This window comes from Ambystoma mexicanum, chromosome 9 (genome assembly GCF_040938575.1).
Source record: "Ambystoma mexicanum isolate Mex_15411 chromosome 9, UKY_AmexF1_1, whole genome shotgun sequence".
NCBI classification, from domain to species: Eukaryota; Metazoa; Chordata; class Amphibia; order Caudata; family Ambystomatidae; genus Ambystoma; species Ambystoma mexicanum.
In genome coordinates, this window is record NC_090931.1 from 653,620,250 (window position 1) to 653,643,807 (window position 23,558).

The following is a 23,558-nucleotide window of genomic DNA, read 5'->3' on the forward strand; positions in this document are numbered from 1 at the left end:
CAAACAGTGCATCCTCAACCTAACTCAATGAACCTGGCAGCATGGCTCCTGAGGTCATAAAGTTCGGACATCTCAATTTACCACAGAGGTGTATGGACATCCTAAAAGAATCTAGGAAGTCAAACACGAGGCACTGCTAGTTTGACAAATGGAAGACATTCGTTATCTTGTGCCAGAATAAACAAATCAACCCAGTTGATTGCACTCCTTCCACTATTGTTACATACATGCTCCACCTGCTGGATGCAGGACTGGTTTTTAACTCTCTGAAGGTACACCTGGCAGCTCTGTCGGCATACACTACTTCCCATAACAAGGTGTCGTGGTGGAAAGTACCAGTAGTTAAAGCCTTCATGGAAGGAGTAAAGAGACTTCACCCTCCTATTTCAAACCCACCACCAGGATGGGACCTTAACGTGGTGCTATCTAAACTCATGGGCCCCCCCAATCGAGCCCATGCATAAAAGCAGTCTCAAACATCTGACTTATAAAACGGTCTTATTAGTAGCAATTACATCTATAAGAAGGGTCAGTGAAATTCAGGCTCTGTCAGTGCAAGATCCCTTCTTTACTGTCCATAAAGATAAACTGGTTTTACGCACACACCCCAGTTTCTCACCTAAGTTTATTTCTAAATTCCACGTGAACCAGTCCATCAAGCTTCCGGCTTTCTTCCAAGACCCACAGAGCTCGGCTGAGGTGAAACTACACACCCTAGATGTGCGTAGGGCGGTCCTCTTCTATGTAAACAAGACCAGACCGCTAAGGAAAACTGACCAACTGTTTGTCTCCGTAGCTACAGGCAGAGAGGGAGATTGCGTCTCTAAAGGTGCCATCTCTAAGTGGATTATTAACTGTATCCAGCTGTGTTACTCCCTTTCTGAAAAAACTCTGCCTTTCACGCCAAGAGCCCACTATACAAGAGGCATTGGGGCCACTGTGGCTTTCATTGCAAATGTCCCCCTTGACACCATTTGCAAAGCAGCTACTTGGAGCTCTATTCACACTTTTACTCGGCACTACTTTATTGACACCCATTCCAAGACAGATACCCAAGTGGGTCAAGCGGTTCTAAGGCATTTATTTGCTCATGACCCTTCTCACATCCCACCTCCTTCAGGTACTGCTCGCTAATCTATGCACAGCATGTGATCTAAGCAGATTCCACAAGCCTCAGAAGGGATACATTACTCACCGTAATCGTATTTCTGATGCTTGTATCTGCTTAGATTCACATGAGACCCACCCTTCCTCCCCTCTGAGAGAAGGCGCATGGATGCTTGTAGTCTTCCCTTTCTTTCTATCTGCTTGGATCATATGTACTCGCGCTTCTCCTCATGCTACCTCGCGTCAGAAAAAATACAATCTGAGGGTCCTACACGCGTGAGGGATCATGGGTACAGTGGACGTCACACTAGGGATAGTATTACTGGCACCCCCTGTGTCGACGCCCATTTTCGAATTTCGAAAAACAAACTGTAATACTCCGCAGCTTCCACTAGATGTCGGCCTATGCACAGCATGTGAATCTAAGCAGATACAAGCATCAGAAATAAGATTACGGTGAGTAATGTATATCTATATCTATATACTCCATGTAGTTATGGTTAAGTTGGTGTTTCCATAGGAAGAGCACTTTTTGGGCGGCTTATAACTTCGCTCCCTCTGGACAAATCCTCACCAAACTTTGCAAAAAAAGTATATGGCCCACTCTGAATTTTTTTGCAAAGTTTGGAGAGGTTTGATCCGGGGGGGGGGGGGGGCAAAGTTATAGGGGGGGATCGCAAAACTTTTGTTTTTTCCCATAGACATAATGGAAAAAAACTTTGCGCACGCCTACATCCCAAACCGCTGGACGGATTTACACCAAATTTGCGGCAGGAGCGGGGGCTTGGTCCAGAAAGTGTGCTTTTGCAAATTTGGTGTAAATCCATCCAGTAGTGTTTTTTAAATGACCAAAATGTAGCGCAAAATAATTAGTGATACCTCGGTTCGCTCCGCGGACAGTGCCCTGATTGGCCGAGCGGCTTGCACGATGTTCGCGGACATCCGACATGTTCGCTGATTGGACGGCGTGGGGCGTGGAGCGCGTCAGATTTTCTGTGGCGCCCGCCATCTTCCATTCGCGGACGACCGCGGACAGCGCAGTGAAACTTGGATTAAAAATTGTATTTAGTGGAGTGCGTTGGTGTGTTGGTGTGTAACAGTGTTTGAGGAGGGTGGGGGAGTATGAGATAGGTTCAATGTTCTTTTTTTTTATGTGCTAGACACTTTTGTTGTGCTCGATTTTTTTTCTGCGGACAACACGGCTGTTCTGAAATGTTCGTAAATAAACAGAATGGATTCGGTGAAAGTGTTATAAGAAGAATCGTGGGGTCCTGGAATGTTCGCAGGGGGTCTCCTGAAGACGTTATCTGTATTGTTCGTTGTCAAGCTGAAAGCGGTCTAAGAACACTCGCGGTGTCCTGAAATGTTCGTACATAAAGAAAATGGGGGTGTTCTGAGGACATTCTCCGTATTTTGTGCCTGGTTAGCTGTATCCAATGAGGGAATGGCACAGAGAATGAAGTGGAAATGGTAGAAGGGCTGTCTAAGAGTCATGCGGTCTGCGGACAGGGCGTGCTACATCTGGGGTTTTCCAGCAAATCCAGCATGGAAAGAAGACTGTAGGGATCAGCCAATCAGATGTTGAGGTTGTGGATTTGTGTTCAAAGAGACTGTGTGTAGTGAAGATGGCAGAAGTGGAGAAAGTCAGGGCGTTGGTGCTCGGAGATATGTTTGTGCAAGGTTTACAACAGTATGCTCAATGCAGGCAGGTTGCAAAGAATTTTGATGTTAAAGGAGTGGAGGTCGTGTGGAGCACTGTGCCTGATTGCAATGTACAGGGAATTGTACAAGTTTGTGAAGATATGGGCAGGATCAACAGTCCCCATTTGGTAGTTTTGCACTATGGTGCTTTCCGTTTGGGCTATGTCAGTGCCCCTACTTTGTTGGCAGATTTGGAACACTTGGTTCAAGCAGTAATGAACATCCTTCCAAATGCCAAAGTAATTTTTTCTGGATTAGTACCTAGGGCAATATGGGACAATAGTGCAGTTTTTTTGTCCTCAGCAAAACACTGCTAGGTGTGTAATCAATCGAGGCATGTGTGCCTTCATGTTTAGAGCTGGTATGTTCTTCTGTAATAATGAGAATATTGATTCCAGTAATGCTGTTTATTTTAAAGAAGATGGCATTTCCTTATCTTTTATGGGAAATGGCATTCTGTTTTGGGATGTAAGGATTGCTTTGGAGAAGGTTATGTGAAGATTTTAAGAGTAAAGCAAGAAAAAAATATAAAAAATACAAAATAACAGGTGTCTGTCAAGGATCTGCAAAAACCCCCCCCAGAAAACGGCTCTTTTCAGAGCCAACCTCAAAGGGGAAATGGGGCACACTATTTAAATTTACATTCACCACGCTCAGATTTTCGATATGTCCGCGGACATGGAAATCGCTAGCTAGGGGTTTAGTATGTTCTATGTTACATGTATATAAAGTCAGGGACGTTATGGTTAAGTTGCGCTACTAAAAACCTATGAAATTCAGTGAAAAAACTTTGTTAAAGGGACGTTATGGTTCAAAGTAAAACCGAAAAACCCCTGAAATTCAGCAGTTATGGTAAGATAAGCAACCATAACTCGCGCCACCGTGCACTGCTAACACTAACACCCAGGACATCAAAGATGACATCACAAATGTCATTGATGACATCACATGGCTGGCTCTCCCTTTTTTTCCTTTACTGACATATCTAAGCCACATAGTTTTCTTCAGTAACAGTCAGGAAGTAAAAATTGAAAAGGTACTATATTTGTAGACTTAGGGTCAAGTCATATCATATGAAACATATAGCGGAAGACACAGGCTTGAAAGAGAGTAATCCTTTCTGTGCATGAAGATAATCATTAGAGTTATCAGCACTTTCTCATAGTTTTATTTTTATTACTATACCTTCCCTGTATATGCTCATATTTGTATACATTGTACTCGCAGTCCTTTCCTTAAGGTTCACTGACATCATTTGATACACATACATACAGTAAGTAGCACCTTTGAAACAGAGCAATCATTTCTTTTGCATAAAGATAATCAGTTAGGTTATGAACTCTTTCTGCTACTACTTCTGCTTTTATGCTTACTTCTCTGACCTTGTATATACTCATATTTGTATGTGTTGTTGTCTCTTTGTGTTTTGTCTGTAATTATGTATTAAGTGGGTTTTATTAGATACTTATTACATGTTACATTATGAATATTGCACCTTCATCATGTATACTGCACACACTGCCTAAGTTTCTGCATGAGTTGCTTAGTATACTGGATAGAACTTCATAATAGAATGCTATTTATATCAATGCATTGCTTAATGCACTAATTAGCTCATGATATTTATTGAAATGATCCTTCACCCTTTTTGGTCAACATTATAAGAATCCCTCCTACAGAGTTTTCATGAAAAGTAAATGCACATGTGATGTCATCAATGACATTTGTGATGTGTTCTTTGATGTCCTGGGTGTTACTGTTAGCAGTGCACGGTGGCGCCATTTATGGTTGCTTATTTTACCATAACTGCCGAATTTCAGGGGTTTTTCGGTTTTACTTTGAACCATAATGTCCCTTTTAACAAAGTTTTTTCACTGAATATATATATATATATATCTATATTCAGATCAGTCAAGGACGGATGTCCCCACTATGTTCAATAGCAGAGATGAGTAAAAGAAGGAAGGCCGTTTTGTCAATTTTTCCATATGTGGCCCAGTTAGAAAAAAAGTGAATTATAGGCGAAAACTCAAAGGCGTGGTTGGATGAGCCATGAAGCCAAGGCCATATCAGACTTGGGTAAGCTGACATTGGCTACAAATCGTGTGAAAGAGAATGGACAAAAACAAGAAGACGTCGGAGGTCTATTAAAGAAGTGTTTTAATACACTGAAAGCTCAATTTCGTGGTCTTAAGTCACGTGGGGAGAAGAAGTTGGTTGAGCGTCATGATCACACCTACGCACGAGGGCAGAACGTGTCTTCACTCCCCTGAATTCCCCAGAGCAAAGAACATGTTCAAGGCGGAGTTCAAAGACCTAATTGACAGGGGACCACTGAAGTGATTATGGATGGATATGCTAATTGGTGGGAAGCTATGGTTAAGACTAGCTCATCTGCACCTGTACACTCATACTGCGTACTTCCAACGTAGGTTGGGAAGGTACTGACAGAGGTTGGTAAGTAACCATTGATAGAGGACCGCATGATCAAGGGTCCTAGAGTTGTGTAATCAATTAGACGTATATTTAGTGACGTTCATAGTGACATATTTTAGGGAAGGGCTTAGTTGCCCCACCCGATGTTAAGAAACTAATAATTTTCTTCCACTGCCCTTAACAAGTATGGATCGTATACCTAGATGATCCTTGTAGAACATATCGCCCTCACCATTAAGTTTTTGTAATTTGCCACGTAGGATGACGTTAGTAATACGCAGTTTAAACATCACCTATGACGATTTTTTACTATAAAAATGCAATTTTTTAATGAAATGCTTTGAGAAGTCTCGAGAGAGATTATGAGGGATATCCGTTGTACTTTCTGTTTTAGATAATTGAGATTAAAACAGTATCTTTTGCCGCCTACCCGAGTTGTTTCTATTAATGATGTTTGAGTAAACTCTGCATCCACCGTCCATCTATAAGGTATTGCTAACCCATCTGAAAGGGCTGGGAGTCCCCCCAGTTCACGTGGTAGCAGGGATTGGATGGTTAGCTATACCCATCGAGAAAAGTAAGCTTTGGGGTCCCAGCTATATCACACAACCTCTGACAATCGGCTGAAAGGACATGATGCTCCCTGTAGATAGTGGATTTAGAATAAAATAAGACTTGTACAAGCTAAGGTAAGACAGGTTACCCAGTTTCCACGAAAACCCACCCCGGCGTCTACAGGAAGCTGAACAAATGGAAGGTTGGAAGAGGCTACTGAGGAGCCGTGCGATCCCGAGAATTGGAAGTTGAAAAAACACGAATAGTGAGTAAAAAGTGAGCGAGCTGGCAAGAGTGAATGGGCAGTGGGTAAAGGGCATGGTAAGGGAAAAATAAGTAACGGAGGGTGGTAGGGATGACGTAATTTGAGAGACGATGAGCGTTGAATGGGAGTAAGAATTGACGTGAGGAGAGGCCAAGCAGTTAAAGAAATAACATGAGGAGGAGCCACGATAAAGAATATGCCTAGGTGTTTGCGTTTTAAAGAACGTAACAGAAGGAACAGAACCTAAAATCCCGTAGCGGATGACGTAGGAGACGGGTTCGATATAAAGGTGAACTTAAGGAGGGCTGTTCACACTCCGTATGGAGTATTTTTAATGGCAGAATGAGTCTTAAGAGAGAAGACAAATGCATGTGGCCGGCCGAGTATGTATGTCTGTTTATTTTATATGATTGTGTAATGATGACGAATTAGTAGATGAAGTCGATAAATATAAAGAGAAACGCGAGAGTTCGAGGAACTAAGCGTGTATTTAAAATGAATTTGTATTAACAATGTTTTTTTAGCGGTTTAAAGTAAAGCATGTGGCGCTTGCGAAGATGGTGCATGGTTATATTATGTTGTTTTTCATTGAAAAAGTAATGTTGAAATTTTCAAAGAGTAAATGTGAGTATAGACAGTGACGTGTCAATCATGGAGCAGATTACTCCGCTTATACATTGCGGTAAACACACACCTAAGCTTAGGTAATACAATGAGGAATGGGTTAAAGGAACCGCAGATGAAAAATGTATGTCATAACCGCAAGAGGGATAGCCATTGAAGGCAGTTCTGCAGTGCATGATGACATATTTGCATGTTGCATATGCACGCAAAAGGTTAGACCAGCGACTAGTGAGCTTGCGCCTTTAAAGTATATATCAAGAGGAGAAAGCTGAGTCGCCTCCTAGGGATCAAATATTTAATGTATGCACAGAGCCTTTCGCTCCACCCGCCGTGCCTGAAGCAGACGGCGATAGTAAGAAGAATGATGGGCTGTACCCAGTAAGGGAGCTTAAGGCAGTAATAGGAAATAGTAGCCTGGCGTAATGAGTCTGCGTAAAGCATCGACGAGGGCTCGGGGAAACACATTGAGAGAGAGATGAAATCTCGATGGTCCCAAGAGACAAGGCGACGCGATGAAAAAAGGAGCAATAGCTGAGAATATCTCTAGGTATAGGAGGGGATATAAAAGGGATGGTAAGAAGAAAAGAGCCAAAACTGATGGGCTAGTGCATATACAGAACGAACAAATGAATGGGTGGTCAGAGTTTGCACAGACTCAATAGTAAGGACATGAGAGCACACGGCATTGATTGTATGAAAAAGAAAGTAATGAATCCTTAATCCAGCAGTGACAAGGGAAGGTGTAGAAAAGCTCTTCCCAATACATGAGTTGATAAAAGATCCATCCAGAGCAAATTTGGAGGATGAAGCAGACTCACAAAGCATTGGGGCCGCTATCGATAGTCTATCATGATACAAAAATTAAAGAAGTCCCACAGGGAAGATGAAAATGATTGATTCAATAGTACGTGGCTATATGGAATCAAGAAACCCTTGCGCAGTGTAGAACCTAAGAAGCTGTCTTTTATTTATTTATTTGTTTATATAGACTGACTCTGAATAGTGATGGTGAAACAAAGGGTTATACATGATGAGAATAGAATATGGCAAGAGGGAAGAGAGAACATAATTATGTAGCCTTGAAGAATGCTTTCAAGGAGTAAGAAAGTAAGGCAGTCAGATTTAGACCACCCAATATCTCGGGATATGGATATATATATATATATATATATATATTAATATTATGATTTCTATCCAGGCAAACAATAAGTGATGAATGAGAGCTTTTGGGATTTACAGTCCTTTTGTTGAGAACGGAGAAGGGGCCAGGCCTAGCAATCAGCAAATAATATACCACGAGTGAATAAGTAGAGGTAGTTGATGGAGGTAAAAATTGGATTTATACCATGGGGAAAAGGAAACTTCTGAGGTAGGCACTTCCAGAATTATTAAAGGAAAAGTGCGCTCAAATATTTTATTGTCCCGAGCGTTCGGGCATGTGGTTTTATGCAAACTGTGATCAATCGTTAAAACATTTCCTATACACCTTACCTTCGTTTTCCTCACTTTTACACATGCAAAATCAACGAGCGGGGCACAGCCATCTTGTGCTAATCTTATCCGTTGCTGCATCGTCCTAAATTGAACTGCCTTCGCGGCACTAAATCATATCCCCCGCCCCTGAAGCTGACATCACTAGACGCATACCGCCCATTTCACAGCAGGAATGCACATATCGTGTCAACGTTCTCTGTGCCCCAGCTAATGAAGTGTCTCCATGGAAATGACAGGAAGCCTCAATAAGTATAAACAGACCGCTTCTCAACAGACTACATCGGTTGCTTTTTCAATCGCTTCACTGTTTTTATTTTTGTATAGCCTGTGACTGGTTTCTGCTCTGTTCAGCTATCTTCGTTGCTCGGAGCCCGTGCAAACAGGTACTTGTACTAGCATTACTATAGATTTTAATTTTGTCATATAATGCCAACAATACAGCCCTACCAGTACGAGCTGGAGTATTCTAGTTAGTTGATAGAGAAGGATGCGGAAATGATGGGGCATCGGACTACAGTTGGGAAGACGAATCACTGGATCCTGAGCCAGAGCCTAGTCGCGTGGAAGACGTTTCCACCTGGTGTACCTGCAGTCGGTGCAAGGTCATGTCAATCGAGGAGGAGAACTGCTGCTGCAGAGAAAACTCTGGGTGCTTGGCCTACATATTGGAAGACGAGACACGGCGGCTATGCGTTACGGAGCTGCATGACTTCTCACAAGGTCCTTGTTGAGGATTATGATGGTGTTTATGCAGGATCTTTGCAACAGTTCGCCCTCACAATCCAAGTAACGAGTAAGTGTACTCTAGGTTTGATGTCACTTTGATTACTGAGGCCACTAACATTTCTTGTCTGTTTCCTATATTGTCATAACTTTCATCTATCACTGCCAAATGAATGTTATCTGGCAATTCAAAACATCTCTCACGCTTTGGGGAAATCATAGTGGTCATCTTATGTGTCTTTCAATTTCAACTAAGAAACAATATTTCTCCAGCATGGGGTCTGGCATGGATTCATATGCTCATGAATATTCCCCGTCGTCAGGCTGGGAATCCTCGGTAAAGAAAAAATCAGTATCGGTTTCGTTTCTGATCTGCCTTTCTCAGTAGTAACCAATCACTGGTCTCTGGGTCATAGTGCCCCCAGCCAATGACTGCCCTCTCCCTAAGCCCGCCTCTGGCAGCCATCTTCAGATTTTTTCTGCACGCTCAAGTGTTGGGAGTCCTCGTGCTTAGCTCTCGAGCTTTTGCTGCGTTTTCGCGCTTTTTCAAAGGGAATTTCAAATTTTTCGGTCAAATAGAGCCTCAAGCTCCACCGTCTCTCTACACCCGATTAACGGGGATCCATGTAGGATTTTTCTATGCCCCTCAAGGGTGAAGACTTGGTCGAGTTACGCTTCTTGGAGGATTCCATAAGTTTCTGCGGCCTACCCGAACATGGCCCAGGAGAAAGGAAGCTCGACGCCCGAAAAGCTGTTCAGGGTCTGCCCTGGATGCCAGCTACAGAATGTGTTCAAGGACGAGCATTCGAAATGTCTCTACTGACTTTATGAGGACAAAACGCACGTGGAGAAGGACTGTGCGTTTTGCAGGAACATGTCGGAACGGACCATCAGGGACCGACACCTGAGTCTCTCCAACTGGCTGCAAGGAAGGAGTCTGTCAGGTGAGAAGAAGTAGTCCGAGCAGTCTGCTAAATCCTGTGAGGGCGCCCCGGCAATGGGGGCCCAACAAAAGGCAAAGCACCGCGAGTCCGCGGGCACCAGGAGCGCAGAACGGTCGGGCTCTTCGGCTGCCAGGCAGGGCGCACCTTCCCCGGCACTACAACCACGAGCCAACACTCTGATTCGGGGAAGAGGAAATCTGAGAACCCGGGTAAGCCTCTGGAGAGGCCCCGGTCGATCTCGAAGGATTAGGCCGAGGGGTAGCAAGGCGGTGACCCTCCCCCCAAGGTGAAGGCCTCAAACGCACCTAAGGCGGTGAAGGCCTCGATTCACCCGGCCAAGACCTCTATCGAGGGAGTCGCGGCGGCCCTGGCGCAGCCTGTGGAGGCTACACCAGTGCAGGTGACCTCGGGGCCCAGAGTCTCCCTGCCTCCCCAGAGGGAAGCCTCTTTCAGACCCATCGAAGACCCCTGTGGAAAAAAGACGGGGGCGGTGGCCATTTTGTTGGTGATACAATCCTTATGTTCAGAGATAAGGACGAGATTGCCCTTAGCACCGACAGAGAACCCGGTACCAGGTCCGGCGGGGGAACCAGAACCGGTCCCGGCGGGAAGCCCCCCGAACAAGAGAAGACGGATCCACCCAGCCCCGCCTTCTCAGCCTTCGCGGCCTGCTCGGCCTTTACCCACATCCCACATCCCCCGTCCCGAGGGATGACACGACAGACACCGCCACGACGGGTACAGAGCTCCCATCACCAGACTGGGACTCCCAGTCCGATGAAATCGGATCTTTCCACGCAATGATCACCAGGGCATCCGAGCTTTTTCAGCTCTGCCCCGAGGAGAAGGAAGGTTTCCTTTACCAAAGGCGTGAGGCCAGGAGGAAGTCGGTCCTCGCCGTGCCTCTACTGGATGACATCTGGGACGAGGGTCTCGCCCTTCTCAAGAACCCTTCTACGACGCCTGCCAAGAAGGATCGGTACGAGCAGAAGTACCGGCTCCCCGATGCGGCCCCTCTGTGTCTTAGGGCACAACCTACCCCGGACTCGGTCGTCTCAGCGGTGGCCAAGAAGAAAGCGGGGGGGAGGGGACGTTGGTCGCAACGCCAACTTCCCCGCCGGACGGCGGATGGCGAAGGGAAGAAGCTGGACGCAATGGGACGACGAGTTATCTCGTCGGCGCAAACGACGATTAAGGCGGCCAACGCCGTCGTGATCGTGGCCCGCTACGACAGGGAGTTATGGTTCAAGATCGCCCCCCTATTGGACTTCCTACCGGATGAGGGCCGAGGCCCTGGAGATCTTGCAAGACGGCAAAGTGGCATCTGACCACGCCATTATGGTGGCAACGGACATTGCTGACACCGGTTTCCGCCAGCTAGACAACAGCGTTTGCCTTAGACGACGAGGTTGGCTCAAGGCGACGGATTTCCACCAGGATGTGCAAGCCAAGGTGCTGGACATGCCGTTCAACGGGAACAACCTGTTTGGGAAAACGGTGGATGAGTCCCTCCAAGCCATCAAGGCGGACACAAACTGCTAGGGCCCTAGGCATCCTCCGGCAACGGAGGCTGTCCTTTCGGAGCGCCGGAGGCAAGCAGAGTGCCTCCAAGGGATTCGGCGGTGGCTCCTCTACGTACCGCCAAGCGGCCCACTCCTCGTCGCAGGAAGCCTATAGAGGACGAGGCAAGTCGGGGGGACCCCGCCGTCGTCGTCAGGGAGGCCAAGGCGTCCACCAAGCAAGATTGAACCTACAGCGGGGTTGGGCCCCCACCGAAGCACCCCGGTGGGAGGCCGGCTTGCGAAGTTCGTCAGCGTGTGGGAGTCCATCTCCACCGACCGTTGGGTGCTGGACGCCCTGGCCCAGGGGCACGCCCTCGAATTACTAAAGTGCCCCCGCATTCCACCTGTGGTCAGGAAGAAAAATCACGTCCCTCAACTACTCTTGGAGGTGAGGGCGTTGCTCAGAAAAGGTGCCATCGAGTCCATCCCGAAGAGACTCCGGGGCTCCGGAGTGTATTCGAGGTACTTCCTAGTAAAAAAGAAGACAGGGGGATGGCGCCCCATCTTGGACCTGTGACGCCTGAACAAATACATCAAGACACAGAAATTCCGGATGGTCACCCTCCAGCACATGCGGGGACAGCTGGAGGAGGGCGATTTCCTGTCGTCGTTGGATTTGGAGGATGCGTACTTCCACATTCCCATTCTGAAAGGTCACCGAAAGTTCCTCAGGTTCATGGTCCAAGGACGGCACTACCAGTTCAAGGCCCTCCCGTTCGGTTTGAAGTCGGCACCCAGGGTGTTCACCAAGTGGCTCACAACGGTGGCGGCACGGCTGCGCCTGCAGGGGATCCACGTCTACCCCTACCTGGACGACTGGCTCATCCGAGCAGGGACAAGGGAGCTCGCCGTGGATCACATGGCAAAGACCATCCAGCTGCTCTCGGACCTGGGATTCTCCATCAACTTTCCCAAATCCCACCTGGTCCCGTCTCAAGTCGCACTGTTTCTGGGAGCAAAGCTCGACACAGTGGCGCGCCTGGCCTCACCGTCGGAAGAAAGGATGATGGCCATCCTGGGCAAGGTGCAGCGACTGCTGGCCACGGACATGGCCAGGGTGAGGTCCATCAAGTCCCTCCTCAGGATGATGTCCTCCTGCATATATCTTGTGCGCCTGTGCAGGCTTTGGATGCGCCCTCTGCAAGAGTTCCTCGACTCCCGCTGGATCCGAGTGACGGGCAGCTTCGAGGACTGGATCCCGCTCAACGAGACCTTCCGACGAGCGATCCGGTGGTGGGGCACACGCGCTCATCTGACAGCGGGCACAGACTTTCAGACCTCCATCCCACCAGATAACGGTGACGACGGATGCGCACACCGGAGAACTTCATGCGAGAGGCCTTTGGCTCCCAGAGGAGAAGACTCTCCACATCAACATCTTTGAGCTCCGTGCAGTGTTCTGGGCCCTCAGGTCCTTTCTCACGTCCCTCAGGGGCAAGGTGGTGAGAATCTTCACCGACAACACCACCACAATGTTCTACATCCGGAAGCAGGGAGGAACCAGATCCCCAGCCCTCTCCAGGGAAGCCCAGGATCTGTGGCATTGGGCCGTCGCCCAAGGGATGTTTCTGGTGCCCTTTCATCTGGCAGGGATAAAGAACACCATCGCCAACTCACTCAGCAGGGAGCTGCGCTCGTGCCACGAGTGGGAACTATGTCAGGATCAAGTGGATTGACTCTTCCGACAATGGGGAAGACCCCAGATCGACCTATTCGCGACAGCGACGAACTCCAAGTGCCAGAGGTTCGCCAGCAGGTTTCCCCAGCTGAGGAGCATGGGCGATGCTTTCTCGTTCCCCTGGGAAGGCCTGTTCCTTTATGCCTTCCCTCCGTTGCCATTGCTGCTCTGACTCGTCAACCAGCTCAAGAGGTCCCGGTGCAGGATGACCCTGGTTTTCAGACCTTGTGGACTTGTCAGCGTCCCCACTAGTCAAGCTGCTGGCGGACGCGGATCTTCTCTTCAGAGAAGGAGGCGCCATACTTCATCACGACCCAGAGTCGCTGAACTTGCAGGCCTGGCTCCCGCAGCGCTAGAGTTTGGAGGGTACGATATCCCGGCTGACTGCAGAGAGGTCCTTGCAAAAGCCAGCGCGTCCTCAACTCTCAAGTGCTCCGGACATAAGTGGAATTGGTTCTCTGTCTAGTGCCGTGCACAGAAGATTAACCCTCTAAGGATTACGGCCCCTTAAGTGCTGCCGTACCTACTGTCGCTTGCCAAGGCTGGACTGGCTCACGCCTCCATCAAGATACATCTGGCTGCGATCTCCCGATGCACCAGAACCACAGGAAGGGCGTCCTTGTGGTCCCATCGCCTGGTGAAGGAATTTATGAAGGGACTGTTCCGATCATTCCCGCCGGGGAAGGCCCTTGCCCCGGCGTGGGAACTCAACATGGTGCTGACCAAGCTCATGGGGGCGCCATTCGAGCCCCTGCATTCGGCGTCGCTGAAATTCCTGTCGTGGAAGACTGCGTTTCTTGTGGCCATCACCTCCGCACAGCGAGTGGGAGAGATCCAGGCCCTATCCTGCAAGCCTCCATACTTGACTTTTCACAACACAAGGGTGGTGCTGAGGACGCACCCCTCGTTTATGCCCAAGGTGCCGTCGGACTTCCACCTCAACGAGCTCTTGGTGCTGCCTGTTTTCTTCCCGTCGCCTTCGTCTCCGGCCGAGAGGACTTTGCACTCACTGGATGTGGCTAGATTGCTGAAGTTCTACGTGGACCGAACAAAGAGTTTTCGGAAGACATCACAGCTGTTTGTGAACTTTGGACCTGTGAACCAAGGGAAGGCTCTCTCGAAGGCTTCCATTTCCAGATGGCTCTCCGGCTGCATCATGCATTGTCATTGGTTGGCAAACCGACCGTTGCCCGGCCGTCCGAGAGCTCATTCGACCACAGCGATCGCTGCTACTACGGCGTTCTTGTCTGGTGTGGCCTGCTGGACATCTGCAGGGCTGCTACGTGGAGGTCGACGCACACCTTCATAAGATTCTACTGCGTCGACCGGGATTTCAGGGAGGAGTCCAGAGTCGGCCAGGCAGTACTGCGCAACCTGTTCGCTTAAGCTGAGCCTGGTGGGAAGGTAAGAGATGCTTAATGTTGAGTTTTATGTAATGCTTAACGTTGAGCCTTGCCACCTCCAGTGGTTGTGCATGTGTACTGCTATGTATTCTTATATTCATGAGCATGTGAATCCATGCCAGACCCCATGCTGGAGATTCACATGCTCATGAATATTCCCGGTCGTCAGGCTGGAAATCCTTGGTAAAGAAAAAACCAGTATCGGTTTCGTTTCTGATCTGTCTTTCGTAGTAGTAACCAATCACTGATCTCTGCGTCATACTGACCACAGCCAATGACTGCCATCTCCCTAAGCCCCGCCTCTGGCAGCCATCTTCAGATTTTTACCGCACGTTCAAGTGTTGGGAGTCCTCGTGCTTTTGCTGCGTGTTTCGCGCTTTTTCAGGTGAATGTTCACATTTTTTCGGTAATCGAGCCTCAAGCTCCACCGTTTCTACTCCCGTTAACGGGTACCCGTTGCGGGATTTTTCTACGCCCCTCAAGGGTGAAGATTCCGTCGAATCAACCTCTTGGAGGATTCCAGAAGATTCGCGGCCTACTTCGAGATGGCCCAGGACGTGAGTTCGTCACCCGGACCCAAGCTGTTTCGCAGCTGCTCTGGATGCGGGCTGCAGAATGTGTTTAAGGAGGACGAACATTTGCAATGCCTCTACTGTCTTCATGGGGACAAGACTCGCGTAGAGAAGGACTGCCAGTTCTGCAAGAACTTGTCGGAGCGGACCTTGAGGGACCGTCGATCCCGTCTCGCCAGCTGGTTGGAGAAGGGCTCAACGGGTGAGAAGAAGAAGAAAGGGTCCGAGCGGGCTTCTAAGTCCTGTGCGGGCGCCCCGGCGACTGGGGCCCAACACCAGGCCAAGCGCCGCGAGTCCGCTGGCTCCAGGAGAGCCGAAAGGTCGGGCTCTTCGGTCGCCAGGCAGGGCGCACCTTCCCCGGCACCGTCGACCACGAGCCAGCGCTCCGGTTCGGGGAAGAGGAAGTCTGAGACCCCGGGTAAGCTTCGGGAGAAGCCCCGTCCGATCTCGGGAGAGGGGGAGCGAGGCGTCGCCCCTCCCCCTACGGAGAAGGCACAGGACGCACCGAAGGTGGTGAAGGCCCCTACCCAGCAGGCAAAGGCTTCTATCGAGGCGATCGCGGCGACTCTGGCCAAGCCGGCAGAGACCCTGCCAGCGGAGACTGCCTCCGGGACTAGAGTTTCACTGCCGCCAAGGAGGGAATCCTCTTTTCAGCCCATCGTCATGGCCACCATGATGGAAGAAGCGAGGGGGGGCTCGGTAGCCTCCTCGAGCTCTGAGTCAGCCTCGGAGGGGGAACTGACCGAGGTTGTGAGGAATCTCGAAGTCCAATTCGAGAAGGTTCGATCCCGCAAGGAAGATCCTCGGGAGATAACCGAGGAAGACGACGATGGCGAGGAAGAGCAGCCTTCCCTTCCGGCGCAGCCGGAACTTAGGTCTCAGGATAGCTCGGTGGCCATTTTGTTTGCGATCCAGTCCTTATGCTCTGAGATAAGGACGAGATTACCACGGCCCAGGCCGGAGGACCCGCAACCTGGCCCGTCGGGAAGTCCTCAGAACAAACGACGGAGGACCCAACCCTCTCCTCCACTCGCCCCCGTAAGGCCTGCAGTTCCCTCATCCTCCCACGAGTCGGGAGATGACGGTGCGGTGGGCTCGACGACGGGTTGTGAGGGCGGCGACGACGGAACGGGTCTCCCGTCGCACGGGCCTCTCCGCCCGACGAGATTGGCTCATTCCACGCCATGATCGCCAGGGCGTTCGAATTGTTCCATCTCTGCCCGGAGGAGCAGAAAAAGGAAGGTTTCCTCTATCAGCGCCGGGAGGCCAAGAGGAAGACTGTCATCGCGGTGCCTCTAATCGATGACATCTGGGAGGAGGGCCTGTCGGTACTCAAGAACCCCTCCATGGCACCAGCGAAACGGGACCGGTACGAGAAGAAGTACCGGGTCCCCGAGACCGCCCCCCTGTGCCTCAGGGCCCAGCCAACGCCAGACTCAGTCGTCTCGGACACGGCGATGAAGGAAGCGGCGGGGTCAGGAGCCTCAACGTCGAATTCCCTTCCGAACGGCGAGGGAAGGAAGTTGGACGCCATGGGGCGACGGGTCATTTCATCGGCGGTGACGACGATCAAAGTGACCAACGCCCTGGCGATCGTGGCCCGTTAGACAGGGAGCTCTGGTTTAAGCTGGCCCCCATATTGGACTTCCTACCGGACGACAAGAGGTCCAAGGCCCTGGAAATACTTCAAGAAGGCGAGGTGGCGTCGGACCACGCCATAACGGTGGCAACCGATATTGCCGATACCGGGTTCCGCCAGCTGGGCAACGGAGTTTGCCTACGACGACGGGGTTGGCTCCGGGCGACCGACTTCCGTCAGGACGTCCAGACCAGGGTGTTGGACATGCTGTTCGATGGCAGCAACTTGTTCGGGAAGGCGGTGGACATATCCTTCCAAGCCATAAAGACGGACACGGAGACGGCCCGCGCCCTAGGAGCCCTTCAGCAACGACAGCCCTTTCGGAGCTCCGGAGGCAGACGAGGGGCCTCCAAGGGATCCAGCGGTGGCTCGTCGTCCTACCGCCAGGTGGCATGCTCCTCGTCTGAGGAGGCCTACAGGGGTCGCGGCAAGCAGGGAGCGCCTCGCCGCCGTCGGCAAGGTGGCCAGGGCGGCAAGGCCACCACCTCCAAGCAGGACTGAACCGGCCGTGGCCTCGGGCCCCCACCGAAGCACCCCGGTGGGAGGCCAGCTGACGAATTTCGTCGGCGTGTGGAGGTCCATCTCCACCGACCGTTGGGTGCTGGATACCCTGGTAAGAGGACACTCTTATCAAATTCCTGAAGAAGTGCCCTCACGTTCCACCTGTGGCCAGGAAGGAAAATCACGTCCCGCAACTGCTGTTGGAAGTACGGGCGATGCTCAGGAAAGGCGCCATCGAGCTCGTCCCGAAGAGGCTCTGGGGCTCCGGGGTGTACTCGAGGTACTTCCTCGTCAGGAAGAAGACGGGCGGCTGGCGCCCCATCCTGGACCTTCGTCATTTGAACAAATACATCAGGTCACAAAAGTTCAGGATGGTCACCCTCCAGCACGTGCTGGGACAGCTGGAGGAAGGCGGCTTTCTATCGTCGTTGGACCTGGAGGATGCATACTTCCACGTTCCCATCCTCAAAAGTCACCGAAAGTTCCTCAGGTTCGTCGTCCAGGGACGCCACTACCAATTCAGAGCACTGCCGTTCGGATTGAAGTCGGCCCCCAGGGTCTTTACCAAGTGCCTAGCACCTGTGGCGGCGTGGCGGCGCGGCTGCGCCTGCAGGGGATTCACGTCTACCCCTACCTGGACTGGCTCATCCGCTCAAGGACGAGGGAACTCGCCGTCGAACACACTGCGAGGACCGTCCAGCTACGCACAGACCTGGGATTCGCAATAAATTACCCAAAGTCCCACCTGGTGCCGTCGCAGGTGGCCCTGTTTCTGGGAGCAAAGCTCGATACAGTGAGGCGCCTTTCGGCACCGTCGGAAGAACGGACGAAGACCATTCTGGGCAAAGTGCAGCGCCTGCTAGCCTCGGACATGGCCAGGGTGAGGTCCATCGAGTCCCTCCTGGGGATGATGTCCTCTTGCATCTAACTGGTGCGCCTCTGCAGACTACGGATGCGCCCTCTTCAACAATTTCTCGACGCTCATTGGATGCAGGCGACGGGCACCTTGGAAGACAGGGTCCCCCTCAACGAGGTGTTCCGGCGAGCGATTCAGTGGTGGGGCGTTCGAGCATACCTCGCGGCGGGCAAGGACTTTCAGACACCGGCGTACCAGGAGACGGTGACGACGGACGCTTCCCTGGAAGGTTGGGGCGCCCACACCGGAGATCTCCACGCAAGAGGCCTCTGGCTCCCGGAGGAGAAGCTCATCCACATCAACATCCTGGAACTCCGAGCCGTGTTCTGGGCTCTCAAATCGTTCCTCCCGTCTCAAGGGCAAGGTGGTGCGGATCTTGACGGACAACACCACGACAATGTTTTACATACGGAAGCAGGGAGGTACCAGATCCCCAGCCCTATCCAAGGAGGCACAGGATCTGTGGCACTGGGCGGTCGCCCAGGAGATGTTCCTGGTTCCCTTCCACCTGGCAGGAGAAAGAAACACCATCGCCGACTCGCTCAGCAGGGAGCTGCGCGCGTGTCACGAGTGGGAGCTGCGCCAGGATCAGGTGGATCAACTCTTCCGACGATGGGGCAAACCCCAAATCGACCTGTTCTCAACAGCGATGAACTCGAAGTGCCAGAGGTTCGCCAGCAGGTTTCCCCAGCCGAAAAGCATGGGCGATGCGTTCTCGTTCCCCTGGGGCGGCCTATACCTGTATGCGTTCCCTCCGTTGCCGTTGCTGCTTCGACTCATCAACCAGCTCAAGAGGTCCCGGTGCAGGATGATCCTCGTCGCACCGGCGTGGCCAAGGCAGTTCTGGTTCCCGGACCTTCTGGACTTGTCAACGTCCCCATCCATCAAGCTGTCGGTGGACACGGATCTTCTCTCCAGAGGAGGTGCCATCTTCCACCACGACCCGGCGTCGCTGAACCTGCAGGCTTGGCTCCTGCAACGCTAGAGTTTGGAGGGTACGATATAACGGCCGACTGCAGAGAGGTTCTTGCAAAGGCCAGGGCGTCCTCGACTCTCAAATGCTACGGTCACAAGTGGAAGAGGTTCTCTATCTGGTGCCGAGCACAGAAGATCAACCCCCTACGGATTACGGCCGCTCAAGTGCTGCCGTACCTGCTATCGCTGGCGAAGGCTGGGCTAGCCCATGCCTCCATTAAGATTCATCTGGCGGCGATCTCCAGATATACCAGAACCACAGGACGGACGTCCCTGTGGTCCCATCGACTGGTGAAAGAGTTTATGAAAGGACTGTTCCGGTCGTTCCCGCCGGTGAAGGCCCCGGCTTGGGAACTTAACGTGGTGCTGACTAGGCTCATGGGGCCCCCATTCGAGCCGATGCACTCCACACCGATGAAGTTTGTGTCGTGGAAGACTGCATTCCTGGTGGCCATTACCTCCGCACGACGAGTGGGAGAGATCCAGGCCCTATCCTGCAAAGCACTTGACTTTCCATGCCTCGAGGGTGGTGCTTAGGACGCACCCCTCCTTTATGCCCAAGGTGCCGTCGGACTTCCAACTCAACGAGCCCCTGGTGTTACCTGTTTTCTTCCTGTCTCCTTCGTCGCCGGCCGAGAGGACTTTGCACTCGCTGGATGTGGCTAGAACGCTGAAGTTCTACGTGGACCGCACAAAGTTTTCGGAGGACATCACAGCTGTTTGTGAACTTTGGACCTGTGAATCAAGGGAATGCTCTCTCGAAGACTTCTATTTCCAGATGGCTCTCCGGCTGCATCATGCACTGTCACCGGTTGGCTAACCGACCGCTGCCAGGCCTTCCGAGAGCCCATTCGACCAGAGCGATCGCTGCTACTATGGCGTTCCTATCTGGTGTGCCCCTGCTGGACATCTGGAGGGCTGCTACGTGGAGGTCGACGCACACCTTCACGAGATTCTACTGCGTCGATCGGGATTCCAGGGAGGAGGCCAGGGTCGGCCAAGCAGTGCTGCACAACCTGTTCGCTTAAGGTGAGCCTGGTGAGGAGGTAAGAGATGCTTAATGTTGAGTTGTTGTATTGCTTAATGTTGAGCCTTTGCCACCTCCCGTGGTTGTGCATGTGTGTACTGCTATGTATTCTTATATTCATGAGCATGTGAATCCATGCCAGACCCCATGCTGGAGAAGGAAGAAGTTACTTACCTGTAACTGTTGTTCTCCAGCATGGGTCTGGCATGGATTCACATGCGAACCCTCCCGCCTACCCCTTTGCGGCTCTTCACTTGGTCATACTGCCACTTCACGTGCTACCAAATCTGAAGATGGCTGCCAGAGGCGGGGCTTAGGGAGATGGCAGTCATTGGCTGTGGTCAGTATGACGCAGAGATCAGTGATTGGTTACTACTACGAAAGACCGATCAGAAACAAAACTGATACTGATTTTTTCTTTACCGAGGATTCCCAGCCTGACAACGGGGAATATTCATGAGCATGTGAATCCATGCCAGACCCATGCTGGAGAACAGTTACAGGTAAGTAACTTGTTCCTTCCCCGCTATTAGTCAAGCCTGGGCAATGGACCAAATGTCAATTTAAAGCACATTCTCTGCTGAAAAACTGGGGCTGTCACACTGTCGCCAGCTAGTCTGAACCGTTTGCCAAAGTACTGCACATACCACTTTCAGGACATGGAAACTAAAATATTTGTGAGTTCGGAGGTCATGCAGTTGTCCCAATGTAAATCCTTAGTGGCCATAGAGAAGCATGGTTTCATAAAATCCCTCAGACATCTTCAAGCGAGGGGAATGCAAATAGACCTCATAACCACTGATAGACACGTTTCAATAGCCAAGGCCATGCTAGAGCAGTTTCCAAACATTTGCCTTCAATTTGATGTATGGCACATTGCCAAATCAGTCAATAAAAAAAAAAAGTCACAGCTGCTGGTAAAAAAAGGGTTCGGAAAATATTTTACAGTGGTCTCAGTCTCTCAGCAACCATCTTTGGTGGAGCTCCAAAACTTGTGATGGGTCTGCGGGAATTGCACTTGAAGAATGGCGCTCATTGATGCGCCAACGTTCAACCATGGACAGAAAACCAACATTTTCAAAAATGTGCGCATGGACCTTTATCGGAGGAGCAAGAACGTAAGAAGTAGTGGTTGGTTCCATTTTCACTTCCACACAAAGCTCTTAAGAAGATTGTGTTTGATAAAACTCTTTCAAGAGACCTGAAGGGACTCTCAGAATTCTGTCGCACCAGAGATTTGGAATCGATCCTGATTTTGTTCCTAGGGCACCTATATTGCCAAAAAACGTTGCAAACGAGCCCTGCTCATCAAAAGCGGACCTCGTTGAACAGTTGACTTCCCGGTATAAATGATTAGCAGCGGGGTGTATGTTCCACAATGTTTGTACATTGTACATGAACAATGGAATGCTAGTAAACTTGATTTTCAAAGCTATTAAAAGTATTAAGAAGTATTTAATTATGCACATTTAATCCAGTTTATTAATTAATTTATATCTCGAACAATAACATGCATGTCTGTGGTTGCTTCGTGTCTGTAAAGCTCAACATAGGTGGCCATAGCGTCCAAATTGTCTTTTCGACTTCAACTTTTTTTTGCAAGAAGCGCCTGTTGTAGGATGCCATACAGTGTAACAATGTGTTTTCTCCCTTCTGGCCAGCTCGGACAGAATAAATACGTGTCCCACTAGGGAATGAGATCAGGAGAGTAATTGCAAGGGAACCAAATTTTATATAAGCGAATACCTGGAGCAAAGGTCTCTGCTGCCTGAGAGTGCTCTGCCAAAAATTACAAGAACAGTACATTATAAGTTCTTGAAATGTCACTACTGACGTTTCCCTATAGGTGCATACTGTTACATCAGGATTGGAGGAAGACCTGGATACAGTATATAGTTATAGGGACTGGCTTCACAGAATTGGTTGGTGTCTTGGAGATCTGGCGGGCTGCACGTGGGTCAGCTGGGATCCTCTCTGCGGGGTGAAGGTCGGGCAAAGTTCCACAGATATGAAGTACAGCTATCTAACTAAGCTAAATAACAAACTTGGCATGCAATAAATAATGACTGTAAGCAAAACACTGCATTAAAGGGGGCTGTTGGTGTGAAATAGGTGCATTCTGACCTATATTTTTATGGGGGCATGTGTTGGGGGTTGTTCCTTCTGATGCCTTATCAGAAGGGAAAGATCTTTGATTTGCAGCCTTTGGAGTCTTATGATTTCAAACACAGTGGGGATAGGTGTTACTGTTACCAGAATATATGACCACTCTATATTAGGTATATGGTAGGTGAATTGGAGGTGATGCGGGGGTAGGTTCTGGTGACCAGATGCATTCAAAGTGAATAGGGGGCATGGGTTTAGGGGACCGCGGCCTGGCGGGGTGGTGGAGAGGACATGAGTCGATCAGCAGATATGGATGGGGCACTAAGGTTGGAGCAGGCCTTGGTCTTAGATTGTTGGATGAGCACATTTTGTCAGGGCTCGATACTCGCGACCTGCAAAAATGAATAGCGGCATTTCCGTGAGAACAAGAGACGCGCTGATCTGACAGAGGTAGTATGGGCTTGCTGTGTGTGGCGCTGGGAGAGGGAGAGTGAACATTTCGCCAGAGGGGCAGAGGGCCTAGAAAAAGATGGCGTTTGGAATGACACAAAATGGAGTTCAAAGTGTACACATTAGCACAGTGTTGATACACTTATATGAAACATGGGTGATGCAAATAGGTACAGGAGGGGTGGCGATATTTCCCCCTTAGCTTATACGTCATTTACCCGGTACGAGAATGGTTCAGGGTGGCGGGATATACTGCCTCTCCTCCTACATTTGTTAGTGCACAGGAAGTTCAGTGGCGCTGGAAGGGCACTTGGATTTATAACTTGTCAGTGTCTCCCGTTATCTGCAGAGAACATTCAAAACAGACATTGTAACCCCCATTATCTACCCCCTCTACCCTCCCTTCCCCCACTCTCCCCCTCCTTTTAGTAAATTGTTCTACATATTGTTCTAATGACTTGTTTCATGTTTGTAAATATGCTTCTCTCACTATTGTACCTGTTGTCAAACTGTAAAGAGCTTTGGCTTAAAGCGCTATATAAATTCAATAAACATAAACATAACGTTCGTCTGCAAAAACAGGCACGCAGACGTGACAATGGGGAGGACCCTAACTGGAACTGTTGTCATAAAATAACTAAATCACTATCAATATAGAAGAGTAAAAAAGTATTCACAATAGCACGGCATTGGTGGATTCCAGCAAACAATTTTTTTTTTCGAACATATTTCAAATGCCACGTTGGTCGACCGGGTTAATCGGTTCCATGGAGTGAAGGTCACTGTTTGATGTCGCTTGTGTGGAGTTCACACCGATGCGTCTTGTACAGTATATTTTTGATTTGTGGCTTTCCTTCACCAAAACGAAACTTAGCATAGG

The 23,558-nt window shown here is 50.1% G+C and overlaps 1 protein-coding gene across 3 annotated transcripts in view; it reads left to right on the forward strand.

Annotated features, from left to right (window-relative positions):
- Positions 1 to 23,558, forward strand: part of RILP (Rab interacting lysosomal protein) — a 259,539-nt gene that overhangs the window by 147,280 nt on the left and 88,701 nt on the right. The gene's annotated exons all lie outside the window — the stretch shown is intronic.